Genomic DNA, 14,812 nt, shown 5'->3' on the forward strand with positions numbered 1-14,812 from the left:
TTCAAAAGCTTCATCTTTGTGTCTTAACAAGTACACATACCCATAACGACTATAATCATCAATAAAGGTAATGAAGTGTCTTTTACCATTCCTTGTCATTGCCTTAAAAGGACCACATGCATCCGAATGTATGATACCTAATAAGTCTTTTGCCCTTTCGCTTGTTCCACTAAAGGGCTCCTCGGTCATTTTCCCTTGTAAACAAGATTCATACTTATCAACTGAATCATCTTCATTTGATTCCAAAAGACCATTCTTTTGAAGTGTATGTATGCGATCTTTGTTTACGTGACCAAGGCGACAATGCCAAATATAGGTCTTACTCAAATCCACTTTGAGTTTCTTAGTGCTTGATTGGTACAACGTGTTATCAAAAGATGTGTTATCATGAACTAATTCATAAATGTCATTAGATGGCATTGCTTTAAAATAAAAGACATCATTCATAAAAACACAAATACAATTGTCTACAAACTTTAAATCATAACCACAATGTCTTAAAAGAGAAACGAAGATAATATTTCTAGTTAAACTAGGAGCAAACAAAATGTTTTTCAAAACAACTTCCAAACCATTTGGAAGCTTCAAAATGTAGTCTCCTCGGGCTTCGACATCAATATTTGCTCCTTTGCCCATGAAGAGACTTATATCTCCTTTCTTGAAATTTTCACTTCCTTTGAACTCCTGCAACAAATTGCAAATATGAGTTCCACATCCGGTATCCAATACCCATGTGTTAGAAGAAATATTATTAAGATCAACGTATTCATGAAAGTTGTACGTAAGGTTTGCCCCACATCCCTCTTTGCTTTCAACTCTTTGAGATAGGTTGGACAATTCCTCATCCAATGTCCTATCTCACCACAGCCAAAGCATGGGTTCTCCGCGCTAACCTTTAGGTTCTTTTCCTTTGGTTTGGGTGGTTCCGCTTTTGCCTTCCCTTTGAACTTAACCTTGGCGTGTCCCTTACCTTTGGCAACCTTTGCTTTAGGTTCCGGGTGATGCCTCTTCCCATTTCCACCTTCATTGATCGTGAGAACCGGTAAAACCTTTTTACGCATTCCTACTTCGGCCGTTTTGAGCATTGCGTGAAGCTCACCAATGTTCTTGTCCCATCCATTCATGTTATAATTCATTACAAAAGTCTCAAATTTCTTGGTTAGGCCATTGAGGATCAAATCCGTGGCTAACTCTTTTGAGACGGGACAATTTAGCCATTCAAGTCGATCAATGTGGCTTTTCATCTTAAGTATATAAGATGAAACCGACTGGGTTTCTTCCATACGACATGCATGAAGCGTTCGAACAGTTTCGAAGCGTTCCACCCTAGCTTATGTAAGGAACATTTCCTTTAGTTTGGTGATCATGTCATATGCCCCATGATGTTCAAAATCCTTTTGAATCTCGGGAATCATAGTTCCAAACATGAGGCAAGAAACTTGCACCGAATCCTCGGTGTATTTTACCCAATCGTTATAGGCTTGAACATCGTCAATGTTAGGTTCATCGGGAATGGGATCGTCTAATATGTAGGATTTCTTTTCTTGCTTGAGAACGATTCGCAAGTTTCGATACCAATCCATGAAATTGTTATAGTTGAGATGATCTTTATCGAGTATGGCTCTTAGTGATAGGTTATGAACGGGTGGGATAATTGCGTGGGGTGGATTGTTGATTGCGACCATCTATATAATTTAACAAAGCTCAATTTTAGTATTTTCGATATCATTAATCAATTTTAATCGTTAATACCCTTTATGTATCTAAGACAATTCATGATTAAAATCTAGAACCCAACGTTACATTCAAATAGTAGTTAGGTGACCTTTATCCTACTATTTAAATTAACAAGGTGGTCAACGTTTGACGATTGCAACCCTTTGCAACTTCTAGTTTTATGGGATCGGTTAAACATCTTATGTTCAGTTGGCATGTTTAATCCCATCAACACCATCGTACGCCATGCTTCGGTGACCCTATTCACATGGTAATTAAGTCATCTGACTTACACACACGTGTGAGTTTACACATATAAGTGGTTAGGTAACCTTTATCCCACAAATATGATAAACCCACCTCAAACTCACAAGTTTCCTCCAATGTGATTAGGTGACCTTTGTCCCACATCGAGTTCCCAAGTGATTCGAGTGTTGTATAAAAGGATGGTGTTTGACTTGTTTAAAAAAAAAGGATTTTCGTTTTCTAAATTCTAGATTGGAAAACAATTTATGTACCTTGCATTTGCATGCATTCAAATGTATGGTACTTAGTTGAAAACCCATTTTCAAAAGTTCCTTTTAATAATACCCATTTTATTGTGAAATCATTAGCCTTTAATAAAACCAATTTTATTACCTAACAATTTCTAAGGAACCGATTTTACGCAAGTTGTTGATATTAAGTTGTTAACTATCCATATTTAAATAAGATAAAAAAAAATAAATCAACCAAACAAGCATAAATTAAAACAACCACAAGTCCATAACCATAGCAACCTAATCTTGGCAACACTTGTTGACCGAAACAAGTGTGCGAAAAAGTCTCTCCTAAGGGACCAAAAATGACATAAGGCTCGTGTCGGTGAACTCCCACTTTATCCCGCATCCAAATGTTCAAGTGTCCATTTTTGTGTTGTGACTCCTCCTCTTTATCTGGGCTTCCTTTCTTGCATCTTCTTTTACAAAAATATATCATAATACATTTTTTCTATAGTAAAAGAAATACAACTAATATATTTTTATTATTTCAAACCAATATGAACTAAATAAATAGATTACAAACCCAAATAAAAGAATATTACAACCATATTGAATAATCAAACAACCACAACACAAACATTCATCCAAACACAAGGCCATGGCTAGGTTATGAACATCCAAATATGCAAGTATTGCAAGCCTAAAATGGTTCCCCTTCTTCCCCTCAAACTTTTGGTCAAGGCCAAAACAAACCGAAAGTTTCAGGTTTTCTCCAAACAAAACAACCAATCATCCAAATGACTTAGTTCTTCCAGATTACCATATGCATGAAAAGTATAATCTTGAAAAACCAAGGGTAACCAAAAACCCCAAAACTTTCGGCCATATGGTGAAACACACCATAAAACCCAAAAATTTTTAGGTCTATTGAAGCATCCATTCGTATAAGCAGCTCTTGATGCCATTGTCGGGTTTTAACAAGATTATCAAAGTCATATAACCCCTTTTATATGAAAAAAAACAACGGATAAAATAGATTTAAATCTTGTTATTTAGATGAATATAAAACCCATTTTATACGTAAAACCCAAAAACCGGATCCATATACGAGCTACATGCTTACCAACACAAACAACCATAAAATATACATGCATGTCAGCTTTTCAAGGAGTTAGGAAGGTTGAAGAAGATGATGGTTGAATGACGAGTCTTCAAGGTAGAAAACCTCAAGCTTTTATACCCCAAAGCTTCCAACAAACACCTTGTATGCTAGGATTTTCACACTTGAAAAACACCTTCTTGTTCTCCATTGGTTTTGGCTGAAAAAATGGAGAGGAAGAAGAAGAAAGTTTTGTGTCTTTTGTGTGCAAGAGAGAGAGAGAGAGATGAGAGATTTTGAATGCACCACCCACTTAGCCTACTAAAACTCATGCATGTTGTTTTGGACATAAAGAAATGAGAGAGAGTGAGTGAAAGGGGGCGCCCACCATGGCCCCACCCCAATTCAAAATCATTTTTTTTAATTTTATAAAACTTATGTTATTTGATGTTTTATAAAATGTAACATAACAAGGTTCAAGAACATGCAAGAGTAACAAGCCTTACATAAAGTTATTAAACCAACTTAAATAACATTATGAAATGTCTTCTCTCAAAATATAAATCATCCACATGATTTATTTACTTCACAAGTGCAATGTATTTAGAAACCCTTTTCCAAATATCGTAAGTGTTAATATTTATTTACTATGATCATATCATCCATAAACAAATATTATTGGTGTTTGTCTAGCTTGTTATTGGGTATGACCCGACTTGGATCATAACGTACTAGACACATCAATAATACTATATGTCTTGGGTAGATCGAGTCCAACAATAACGAATGTGGTCATTCGTGTACTGTTGTAAAGAATGAGAGATTAAAGTGTCTATTCATCAAAATCAACAAATGAACAGGTTATTCGTTAAAAAGTTTAACGAATGAAGCTCTTTCGTGTGATTTTCAAATGAATCACATGTTTAAGTTAACGAATGAAGGCCTATTCGTTAATTCAAATTAAAGAATCGCCTAGGGTTGCGTGACATTATTGATGGGGTTTATAATACCAAGATGACGAATGAAACCCCATTCGTCTACACTATTACATACGCAATAACAGAGAGAAACTCTTGAAAATTCCAGAATTATAGAGCTTGATCTTACTCATTCTAACCGCTTAATTGTCATTCTACAGGTAAATGCAAGTTTATTGATACAAGAATCATGAGATTTGACCGTAGAATTAGGACTTAATTGATGTTGAACCTAACTAAAACAGAGTTGAACATATATATCTTAAATCATCATCGTTTAATTGAAATAAAAAAGTTTTGATGTTTTAGGACGTTTGTCGATAACCTTTGTTAGGTTTAATTAGAGTTTATTCAATGTTTGGTAGGGTATAGATACAGATTAAAATGATGTTGACTTTTCAAGTTCTGGTTAGTTTGACTTTGACTCGAATTTTCAAAATTAAGGGATTATGTATTATTCGTTAAGGTATACAAATAACTGAGTTATTCGTTATTATAACAAATGACATGGTTGTTTGAATAACGAATAACTATATCTTTCGTTATATTAACGAATGAAGGAGTTATTCGTCATAGTAACGAATAGGAGGGTTGTTCGTTAAAGATAACGAATAAGAAAGTCTTTCGTTTAGTCAACAAATGAACTTATAAAGTAACGAATAGCTTATTCGTTAGGATAACGAATAGGCCAGTGATTCGTTAAGGTAATTAAAATCACGAATGTGCTCCTTCGTCTAGACAAATCTAACGAATGAGTTGTCATTCGTTAATCAGAAATATTATTTTTGATTATTTTAGTACTAACGTATTTGATTTTAATCGTATGGCTGAGGAAAATGTTCCAAATCCCGTTCCTGAGCAACAAACTGAAGTGGAAGCTCAAGTTGAAGTTCAAGAGGCCGAACCCGAAGAAGCACCAGTTCTTTTGCCTTTGAATAAGAAACACAAAAATTATGCGTTCTTACAAGACAACTTCTTCGGATATCCTATGCTCGGTGATATTATTAGTTCTTGAGGCGGTCAAGAATCTACAGAGCGATTTCTACTGACAGGATGATATACCGTAGCATCATAAAGGCATTCTGGGATACCGCTCGTTATGTTGAGGGGGAGAACAAGATCGAGGCCATGTTACAAGATAAGCCTATTGTTATAGATGTTGGGGTTATTCCAGATGTGTTGGGTTTTTGGGATACGATTGATGATAGATGTGAGTTTGACCGTACTTTGATCAGGGGATTGTTTAGGAGGATTAAGTATAAGGGGAATTTGGACCGATCGATGTATAACAAGGCGAACTTGTGCGAGCAGTACAAGCATTTATTGCATGTTCTTATTCACTATTTAGGAGGTCGAAAAGGTGGATATGACGAGTTCCGGGTGATGTTACAATATGCTTTTGTTGCTTTAGTGCTCAACAAACCATTTAACTTCTCAGAAATGGTTTTCTATCATCTAAAGGAGAATTGTACAAGCCAGCAGAGATTTTTTATGTATCCTTGTTTCCTATAGTTGATTATTAATGAGTTGTAGCCTGAGTGATTTAAGGATCCGACGAACCGTGCTGATTTGATGGTTCTTGAACATATGAACCTGGATACAATGAGACGTATACGTACCTATCAGAATCAGAAGTTGCAAGATCGTCCTAAGTATAAGCGGTTGATTGGCCATCTCGCCAATATAGATTACGAGGCCCCACCTAATGATCACTGGGGTCACGATAATTCAGATTCTAAGCGTGAAGGTGGTGATGGTGGTGCGGGTGATGGTAATGATGGTAGTGGTGATGGTGGTCAAGGACCAAGTGGTGGTTTGTCGAGTGCCGAGATAGAAAGAGGAAAGGGAAAGGGATTTTGATAGAGTATGAGAAACCCAAGAATCAGAGGGTTTGACGAGGTTCTAGGATTGAGATTCCTAGCCAACCGGCTATGCCTACTGTTAGATCGTCGACACCTGTTACTATTCCTGCGTCGGTATCTCCTGTGAGTCCACGTTCTTATACACCAGTGCAGATGCCTACTTCTCCTGTTCCTCCTACTATGACGTTGATGACTACTTCAATGACATATCCTTGTTTTGGAGACATATTACAAACTGTACTAGCTTAGATGCCGAGTCCACAACCACAAGCTGCTCCAAATAGTCCTTCAATGTTGCAAAGACCTGAGTATTCGTATATGGTGTTTAACCGTCCTAAGGGACCTATGCAACCAGTTCCACCCTAATTTTTATCATCTCTCTCCTAATGCTCAGATGTTTCAGTTGCTGAATTTGATACATTTGCAGCAAACTCAGATGCAAGCTGATCGTGTGTTTCAGGAGCAGATGCGTATCGAGCAGCGGAATATACATGTTCAATACATTCAGAAGGAGAACGGGGAGTTGAAAGCCCTGGTTGCTGATCAGGGGGAGAGATTAGATAAACAGGATGAGATTATCCTACAGTTGACGTGTAAGGATGACGAGCTGAGAAAGTTAAAGAACGATGATCGATATCCTGATAATGGTGGAGTTGGTGATCAGCAATCGGGCGGTGGTAATTCATCGTCGGCAGGTAAACAAGGGGGGACTAGTGGTAGTGGTGATGACGGGAACAATTTGCAGATTATCCCGTACAAGGATTATACAAGCGTGAAGCCGGTCGATACGACTGCGGCGAATATGATTTTGTTTGTGGGAATGGATGGTATTGTGGGTAGAATGGTTAATATTGATGAGATCGAAGAGGGCGAGTTTGTTGACCACTCGTTGACTAAAGAACAAATCGCTCTGCTTCTGGATCTATACGAGTACGAGGTTGAGGAATTAGGAAACTCTGTGGACGTTGAGGTGGATTTTGAGGAAAGTATGAATACTGGCATTCCATGAGGGAATGTGCCAGATTATGAGGAGGTGGAAGTAGAAGATGTGACTGCTGAGGAATACCCAGATATGTATACTACGAATAATTCTGATTCTGGTATTCCCTTCTTTACAACTGAACACTTTGAAGTGGTAAAGGAACGTCTCAGGCAAGAGCGGGAACGTTGGAACAAAGAAGCCGAAACTAGTCATTTATCGGTGAAAGAGAAGAAGCGTAAACGTGCTTTAGATGGTATGCTCAAGCATAACGTTGAGAAGATGAACAAGATGATCGAAATGCTTCGCTATGACGAACAAGAAGATATCAAACAAGCGAGGATTCGAGTGTCTGCATACCAGATGAAGAAGTACAAGAGCTCGAAGTCAGTGAAAGGTGATATTATGGCTTGGCAGTATGATTCTGATCTTAAGGTATACGTGGTAAAGTGGGAACACGGTTTATATTATTTTAAACGTATACGAGATGTTTTAACGATGCCACGTTATGAGGTGAGGACCTTAGCTAACCGACCATTTGTGAATCGGGGTAAAGACCAATGGGCCACGTGGTTCTATGAGCATCCTTTACATGAAGCTCGATGTGGTTTCAAATTCTATTAGTCGTAGGTGCCGACACACAAGTATATCGACGAGATCGATCCGCACACGGGCTGGAGGAAGATGATACTGCAGGTAAAACCGCCAAATACAATGAAGAAGGTTCTGATGAAGACATTCCCTCAGAGTGTGTTCACGTCGTTCAAAAAATGGTATTACGACAATATAACGAGTGAAGCAGTGATTGTACTAGGATAGGGAATGAATACACAGTTCATTCGCATTATCAATCCTATGTGGCTTGTTAACTTATCGGAGTCTGATAAACTACGCGTTATTCCATAATCAGATCCGATTCGCTAACCTAAGCGACTATGATCTTGCGATGCAATTCCAGCGAGTTGTTCGGGTTTGCTATGCGTTCAAGATTCATAGTTGTAATGATTGGATGACGAAGATTTTCCAACACTAAAGTATAAAGAGCTCGAGATGAGGGGGAGTTTGTTGATGCATGATTCTAGCGTCTCGGTTTTTATATTATTATTATATTAGTTTATAATGAAAGGGCATTTGGGTAATTATGTTAAATGGCCCATTCGCCTTAATTGTAAGGCTCATTCGTTATAGTCACATTCGCTATAGTGTAAGTGTCATTCGTTATCCAAGAATAACGAATGAGACAACGAATGAAGGCACATTCTTCTAATGTAAGTATAGCGAATGACTCTAGGTCATTCGTCTGGTTTAATGTAATGAATGACTCATTCATTAAGGTATGTCTTAACGAATGAGGTCATCATTTATATATACTTGTAAAGTATTATAACGTAATAAGAGTTTTTGCATTAATCATATTCATCCCGTTACGCTGTCAAAATCTCTCAAGAACACACACCACACATAGTAGAGTAATCCTAATCATAACAATGAATCCTAACGATATGTTGTTATCACAGATCTAGATCCTTACAGGTTCTCTCAGCTTGTGCTCCCAGACCAGATTCATCTTCAAATTTTTCATTGAATGCTTTCAAAACTGAAGCTAAGCTCTCATCGGGTTGCTTTCTCAATCTTTCTTTCTCATCTTCCTCTTTCTTCAAATTTATCAATGTCTCTAGGAGCTCTTGTGGAATGTCCTCCTCCTCTTCTTCTTGTTCAGTGTTTCTTAACTCTATTACTTTCTTCACCGATTCAACCTTTTCCACATCCGGGTCCACACATGCATTCTTCTCTAAATTTCATCACTTGAAACAATTTTGGAGTAGCTTTAGGCTGTAAGTATTTTTTAGTGAGTGCTATGCCCTTTGCCTTGGTTTTTCTTTTCTCAATCTGCTCAGGGGTTTCTTCTTCAATCTTATCCTCTTCTTCATACTCCCCTCAACCTCAACATATTTTTTTGTTTCAACAATCTTTTCAGCCTCATCTTCATCATATTCCATACTTATAAGCTTCTAGGCATTTGATGTCTCATTTTCAGTCTTTTCACTACTCTCATCATCATATAACTTTCCAATCATTTCCAAACCATCTTCATAATGCTCCCCCTGTTTTGGTGCATCTGAGCTTTCAATGTAGGTTTGAATCCTTCTTAAAGCAAATTTCTTGTTGAATTCACTAAAAAAATATCAGTGATATGGTTGCATTCGATATAAACAAGGGTAGCCAAAAAATATTATCACGTGTATTTTTTATTATAAATTTACTTGAAGGGTCTAATAGTAAACTTGTATCTTTCTTTTCTTTTCCTCCAACTCAGGAGCACACAAAGGTATTGTTTGTTACGAAGGAATGAAATGTGAAATGAAATGAATCATTCCAAGGGAATGAATTACAACATGTTTGTTTGTCATGTGTTAATAGAATGGATTATTCCGTAAGGAATGAAACTCCTTCCATTTATAGTATTTTCATTTCTTTAAGAAAAGTGTTTTTTTTTTCATTCCTTCAATAAATGGAAAAGACCCAATAATAATAATAATAATAATAATAATAATAATAATAATAATAATAATAATAATAATAATAATGTGAAGTATCACTTGATTCCTACATGGTAACCAAATATGGCAATGTAATGATAACAATTCATTTTGTTCTTTTGTCCATTCCATTACCATATCCATTATGTTCCCTCATTCATTACTACTACTGCTACTTTTAGCGGTGAGCAGAAAATCGAATTAACCGAATCGAAACCGAATTAACCGAATAAATCGCACCAAAAAAACCGAACTGAAGCATTAACCGACAATGAAATTGTAATGATCCATTTCATTCCTTTATCCATTCGATTACCACATCCATTTCGTTCCCTCATTCATTTCATTACCCGTACCAAACTTACCCAAAATGTTTAATTTCCTTTCATTTCCATTGAACTTAGAACACAAAATAGAAATCACTTTTTTCCTTTCATTTCCTTTCTTTTCTCTCAAATTTCATTTCCTTTATTTTCTCTTGTTAATGAAACTCAGGAATACAGTGTTAAGCTCTCTCTCCATCTCTCATATCCACCATCACCACCCGTTCCATCTTTATCCAAAACCAACACAACTTCCACCACCACCATCACCAACCAAACAACCACCACCACATGTTTCCAATTGCCACCACCACCCACCACTGTCGCCGCCATCCCCCGCCACCAAAATCAACCTCCACAACACCAACTATAATACTAAATACCAACAAACCTAGATGGAACAAAACACACCATTCATCTAGACCAACCCCAATCCCAGCACGCACTCAGTCAGCCACCGTCATATAAATCATCATCTCCCACTTTTGATATTTCCCAAATTACCCCTTCAAACCCTTTCAAAATCCTAATTTGTCCCCAAAATATGTGATAACCTACCTCGTCTCAATCAATTAATCCCCCATTGAACAAATTAGGCCTCAATCAACAATCTCATAATCCAACGCATCTGAATATGTCGTTGTTTCACAGAACACAACCCCCGTCGTAACAAGAAGCTGCCAGCCGCAACCCTTCCCGAATAACTCTAAATCGTTATTTTTGGTCACCGAAGAAACGAAGTATGATCAAAGGCCTAGCCACCACTTAGGGGTATAACTAATAAAGTCATCAGCCACATCGTCTTCTCCATGTTCACTCGTCTTCCTAGCCATGGCGGCGGAAGACAATAGTCGTCGCCAATGCTATGGTCGAAAGAAGACGATAGTCGCCGCTATAACACGCTACAAGGTAGGTTACAATCTCATTGATCGAGCTCCTACAACCTGAAATCCTCTATAAGAAAGCTTCTAGGGTTTCATATGGTAGAAGGTGGTGTTTGGTAATCGTTGGTTCTGAGCAGTTGGCCGGAACTAGTGATTGGTAATGTTGGAGAGAGAGAGAGAGAGAGTTTTATTTTTTTTAATATATTTATTCTTTCCAATCTAGTTATTAAATTAATTGTGTAAAATTACAAAACAACCCTCGTGTGCATTACGCATGACCAGATTTAATGAAAAACTTAACTGAGTACCAAAGGACATAACGTACTAGAGATTTAAAACCTAAAATATGTTTTTTGGCATTTATAAAAATAAAGGACAGCAACTTAAAATTTGTGCAAACGTAAACAAGTTCGGCAATTATGTTTACTTTTATTATTAAATGATTATTTTTGTTATTGTTATTGCTAATAACATTATTATCTTTGTTATTTACTCTACAAGTTGTAATCTAAACGTTCATTGCATTTACTTTAAAACTCATGTTGTGTAGATAAAAGGGATTACTCCATAGAATTATAACCAAGTTTCAGATTTGTTTCAATCAGGTCACTAGTGTAAAGTTTTGTTCTATTTAAGTCATTTTACCTTTATTTTGTGTTTCAATCCTAGATATTTGACCTAGATAGCAGGTTATCTAGGTTATTATGCACTCCTCTTAAGTAAGAGGCAAACACATGCACTCCTCTTAAGTTAGCAGGTGTTTACTTTACACTACTCTTAAGTTAACAGGTGTTAATTATGAAATCATTTTAAGTTAACAGGTGTTCATTATGCACTTCTCTTAAGTTAAGAGGCGTTTACTATGCACTCCTGTTAAATTAAGAGGTGTTTACTATGCACTCCTCTAAAGTTAGCATGTGTTACTTTACACTCCTCTTAAGTTAAGAGGTGTTTACTTTGCACTCCTCTTAAGTTAACATGTGTTTAGTATGCAATGTCAAATATTTGAAAATAAAAAAAAAAACTCTAGATAACCTTCTATCAATGTCAAATATCTAGTATTGAAACACTAAATAAAGGTTAAGTGACCTAAGTAGAACAAAACTTTACACCAGTGATCTAATTGGAACAAATCTAAAACTTGGTTGCTATTTTATAGAGTAATCCCTAATAAAAAAGTTAATATTTTTTCATAGATATAACTTACATATATACATATGGAAAAATAATTTTAAAAACATATTAAATAAAGTTCTTTTTCCAAGTTCGAGTGAAACAACAAAACTATCCAAATTTAAAGAGTGTGGTGACCTAACAAAAAAAATCACCGTAAAAAATGACTTCTCAAAATATCAATCACCTATATATATATATATGGGTGAGATCTAGTGAAAACTCCTCTTAAAGAAAAAATTTAAAAACTCCTAAAAAACTAGTTTTAACTTTTTTTTTAATTTTTTTTAAGTTTCTTTTTTTTCAATTATTCTTATATGTTGTTATTGGTTCCAAAAAAAAAAAACCTTGTCGGTAACCTCGTCGGTGTAGTGTGCATTGCATAGAGTACAGCATTATTACACATATTTGATACACACTATTGTATATATGCAATATAAGACTAATACACACATCGAATACACATTAGTACGTATGTTTAAGACAACATTAACGCACATATGTACTACATCGACTTTTATTTTATTATTATTTTTTTCCCATACAATACAACACTACTACACATATACAATACACAAATATTGAATATATGCAATTAAACACTATTAAACTTAAAAATACATAGTAATACAAATGTGTAATACAACGGTATCGCACTGTAATACGTATGTGCATTACAGCGGGTTTTTATTTTATTATTTTTATTTATTTTTTATTTTTTTCGAGCAAAGGATAAGAAAATATAAGAATAATGGCAAAAACAGAAATTTGAATGTAACATCCAACTTTTTGTTAAATATTAAATGACGGAAAGTTTTGTTATTTAACTGTGTGTCTTAAGTTAGTCGTTTGTTAAGTGTTTGGATAATATTTGGATTTGGAATTGTAAGTGGGTTGTGGGGCCCATGCCCCCCTATATAAGCCTAACCTCTCCATCCTTTTCACTATTTTGTTACCTTTCACCACACACACACGCACACTTTCTCTCTACATTCCGGATCCAAATTCGTGTAAAAAGAAGGAAGAATCTCGTGTGTAGACATCATCAAACAATAAGAATCACGTCCAGATCTACGTATTGTCCGGATCTGAACTCAAACCCGAAGCAAAAGGTAGGTTTCGGTTTAAATGGTTAAGTTTTATGGTTAGAACCAGCATGCAAACAGATATAATAATAGATCGGGTTGTGAAATGTAAGAAAAATCTAAACTTGGTAAGTTATAACCTCTTGGGTGCACTTTAAGATAAAAAGGTGGCGTTCGGACTATGAGAGAGATGGGTTCAGGATCAGGTGCATGGGGTCAGAATGTGTCGAAAGTTGAGAAAGAGTAAAAATCAGGTCCTGAGGAGGAGCCACGAAGTAAAATGGCTTTAAAATGGAAAAAAGCGAAGAAAGGAAGGCACCATGAGAAGCGAAACAGGCATTTCGCTTCGCTCAGCCATGCGAAGCGAAACAGTTTCACACAAAGCGAAATTCTTCCTTGCGAAATTTTATAAAATTCATCTTCTGATGCATTTTTGTTAAAGGACTATTAATGAAAATAAAAATTTTCCAAGCTAACCCCAGCCAGGGGCGCTGCCCCTTGGACCCTGCTAGGGGCTGCCGCCCCTAGACCCCGCTACCAGGGGCGTTGCCCCCGGACCCCCGTTAGTTGAGGGTGTCATTAACTTAGATATAAGAAGTAGTAGTAATGGATATTTGACACTCGTAATGCGTTATACAGTTAGCGTGCACAACTAAAGAAAGGCATTACTATTAACGGCGAGAGAAACCGACTTCAGGTGAGTTTCTAGCCCCTTTATCCGTTATGTTTTTGGGGCTGTGTGCATACTCCTTTGTGATAGTTGTTAATACACTTAACTTAAGTGGTAAGTGTATGATATGTGTATGATATATGTATGACTAAGTATTGAATGTTATTATGGAATGTTTATACGAATGAATATGTACATATACGTATATACATGACCAAAAGATATGTAAAGTATGCATGAATGAAAATGAATGTATGATCGAGTGATGTGACAAGTATGGTTATTGGAGACAAAGGGACCAGACCCTAATAATATCTGAGACAGAAGGGACCAGACCCTAATAATATCTGAGACAGAAGGGACCAGACCCTGATAATATCTGAGACAGAAGGGACCAGACCCTAATAATATCTGAGACAGAAGAGACCAGACCCTAATAATATCTGTGATGGTAGAGATAGAATAGCCTATGGTAAATCACAAGGCCTTATGAAAGAAAGTATGTAAGCGCGTGTGCATGTATATAAAGTTTGTATGAAAGAAGTAAGAGTAAATAAGGTATGAATACGTATCTTCGGATGCGTATGAGTAAGGATATGAATGTATTGTATATTAAATGATTAACTAGAACTCACTCAGCATAGCTGACTTTTAGTATGCACGCAGGCAAATAGGTCGAGGCAGCTGGCTTAAGGAGGGACACAGGGCATAGACTAAAGAGACTGGTATCCATGATGAAGTGTTATGACCATTTTAGTTAATTATTTATGAAAAGACAATTTGTATGTTAAGACAAGAATGAATGTTTTGTAATGTGATGGTTGAAGTTTTTTAATTATTCCGCAAAGTTTTTAATTTACTCTGATTTTAAAACTGTGTTTTTGAGTAAATCCAACACCAAAGTAGGGTTACCGGGAACAGGGCCTTACAAGATGGTATCAGAGCTACGTTCGAGAGGATAAGCGTCCTTTATGCTTGAGCTTGGACAGAGAATTGGACCTAAGGAAGAAAAGAAAGAAGAT

Source organism: Bidens hawaiensis, unplaced genomic scaffold (genome assembly GCF_021521415.1).
Source record: "Bidens hawaiensis isolate Kalapana, Puna unplaced genomic scaffold, B.hawaiensis_p1.1 tig00019805_1, whole genome shotgun sequence".
NCBI lineage: Eukaryota > Viridiplantae > Streptophyta > Magnoliopsida > Asterales > Asteraceae > Bidens > Bidens hawaiensis.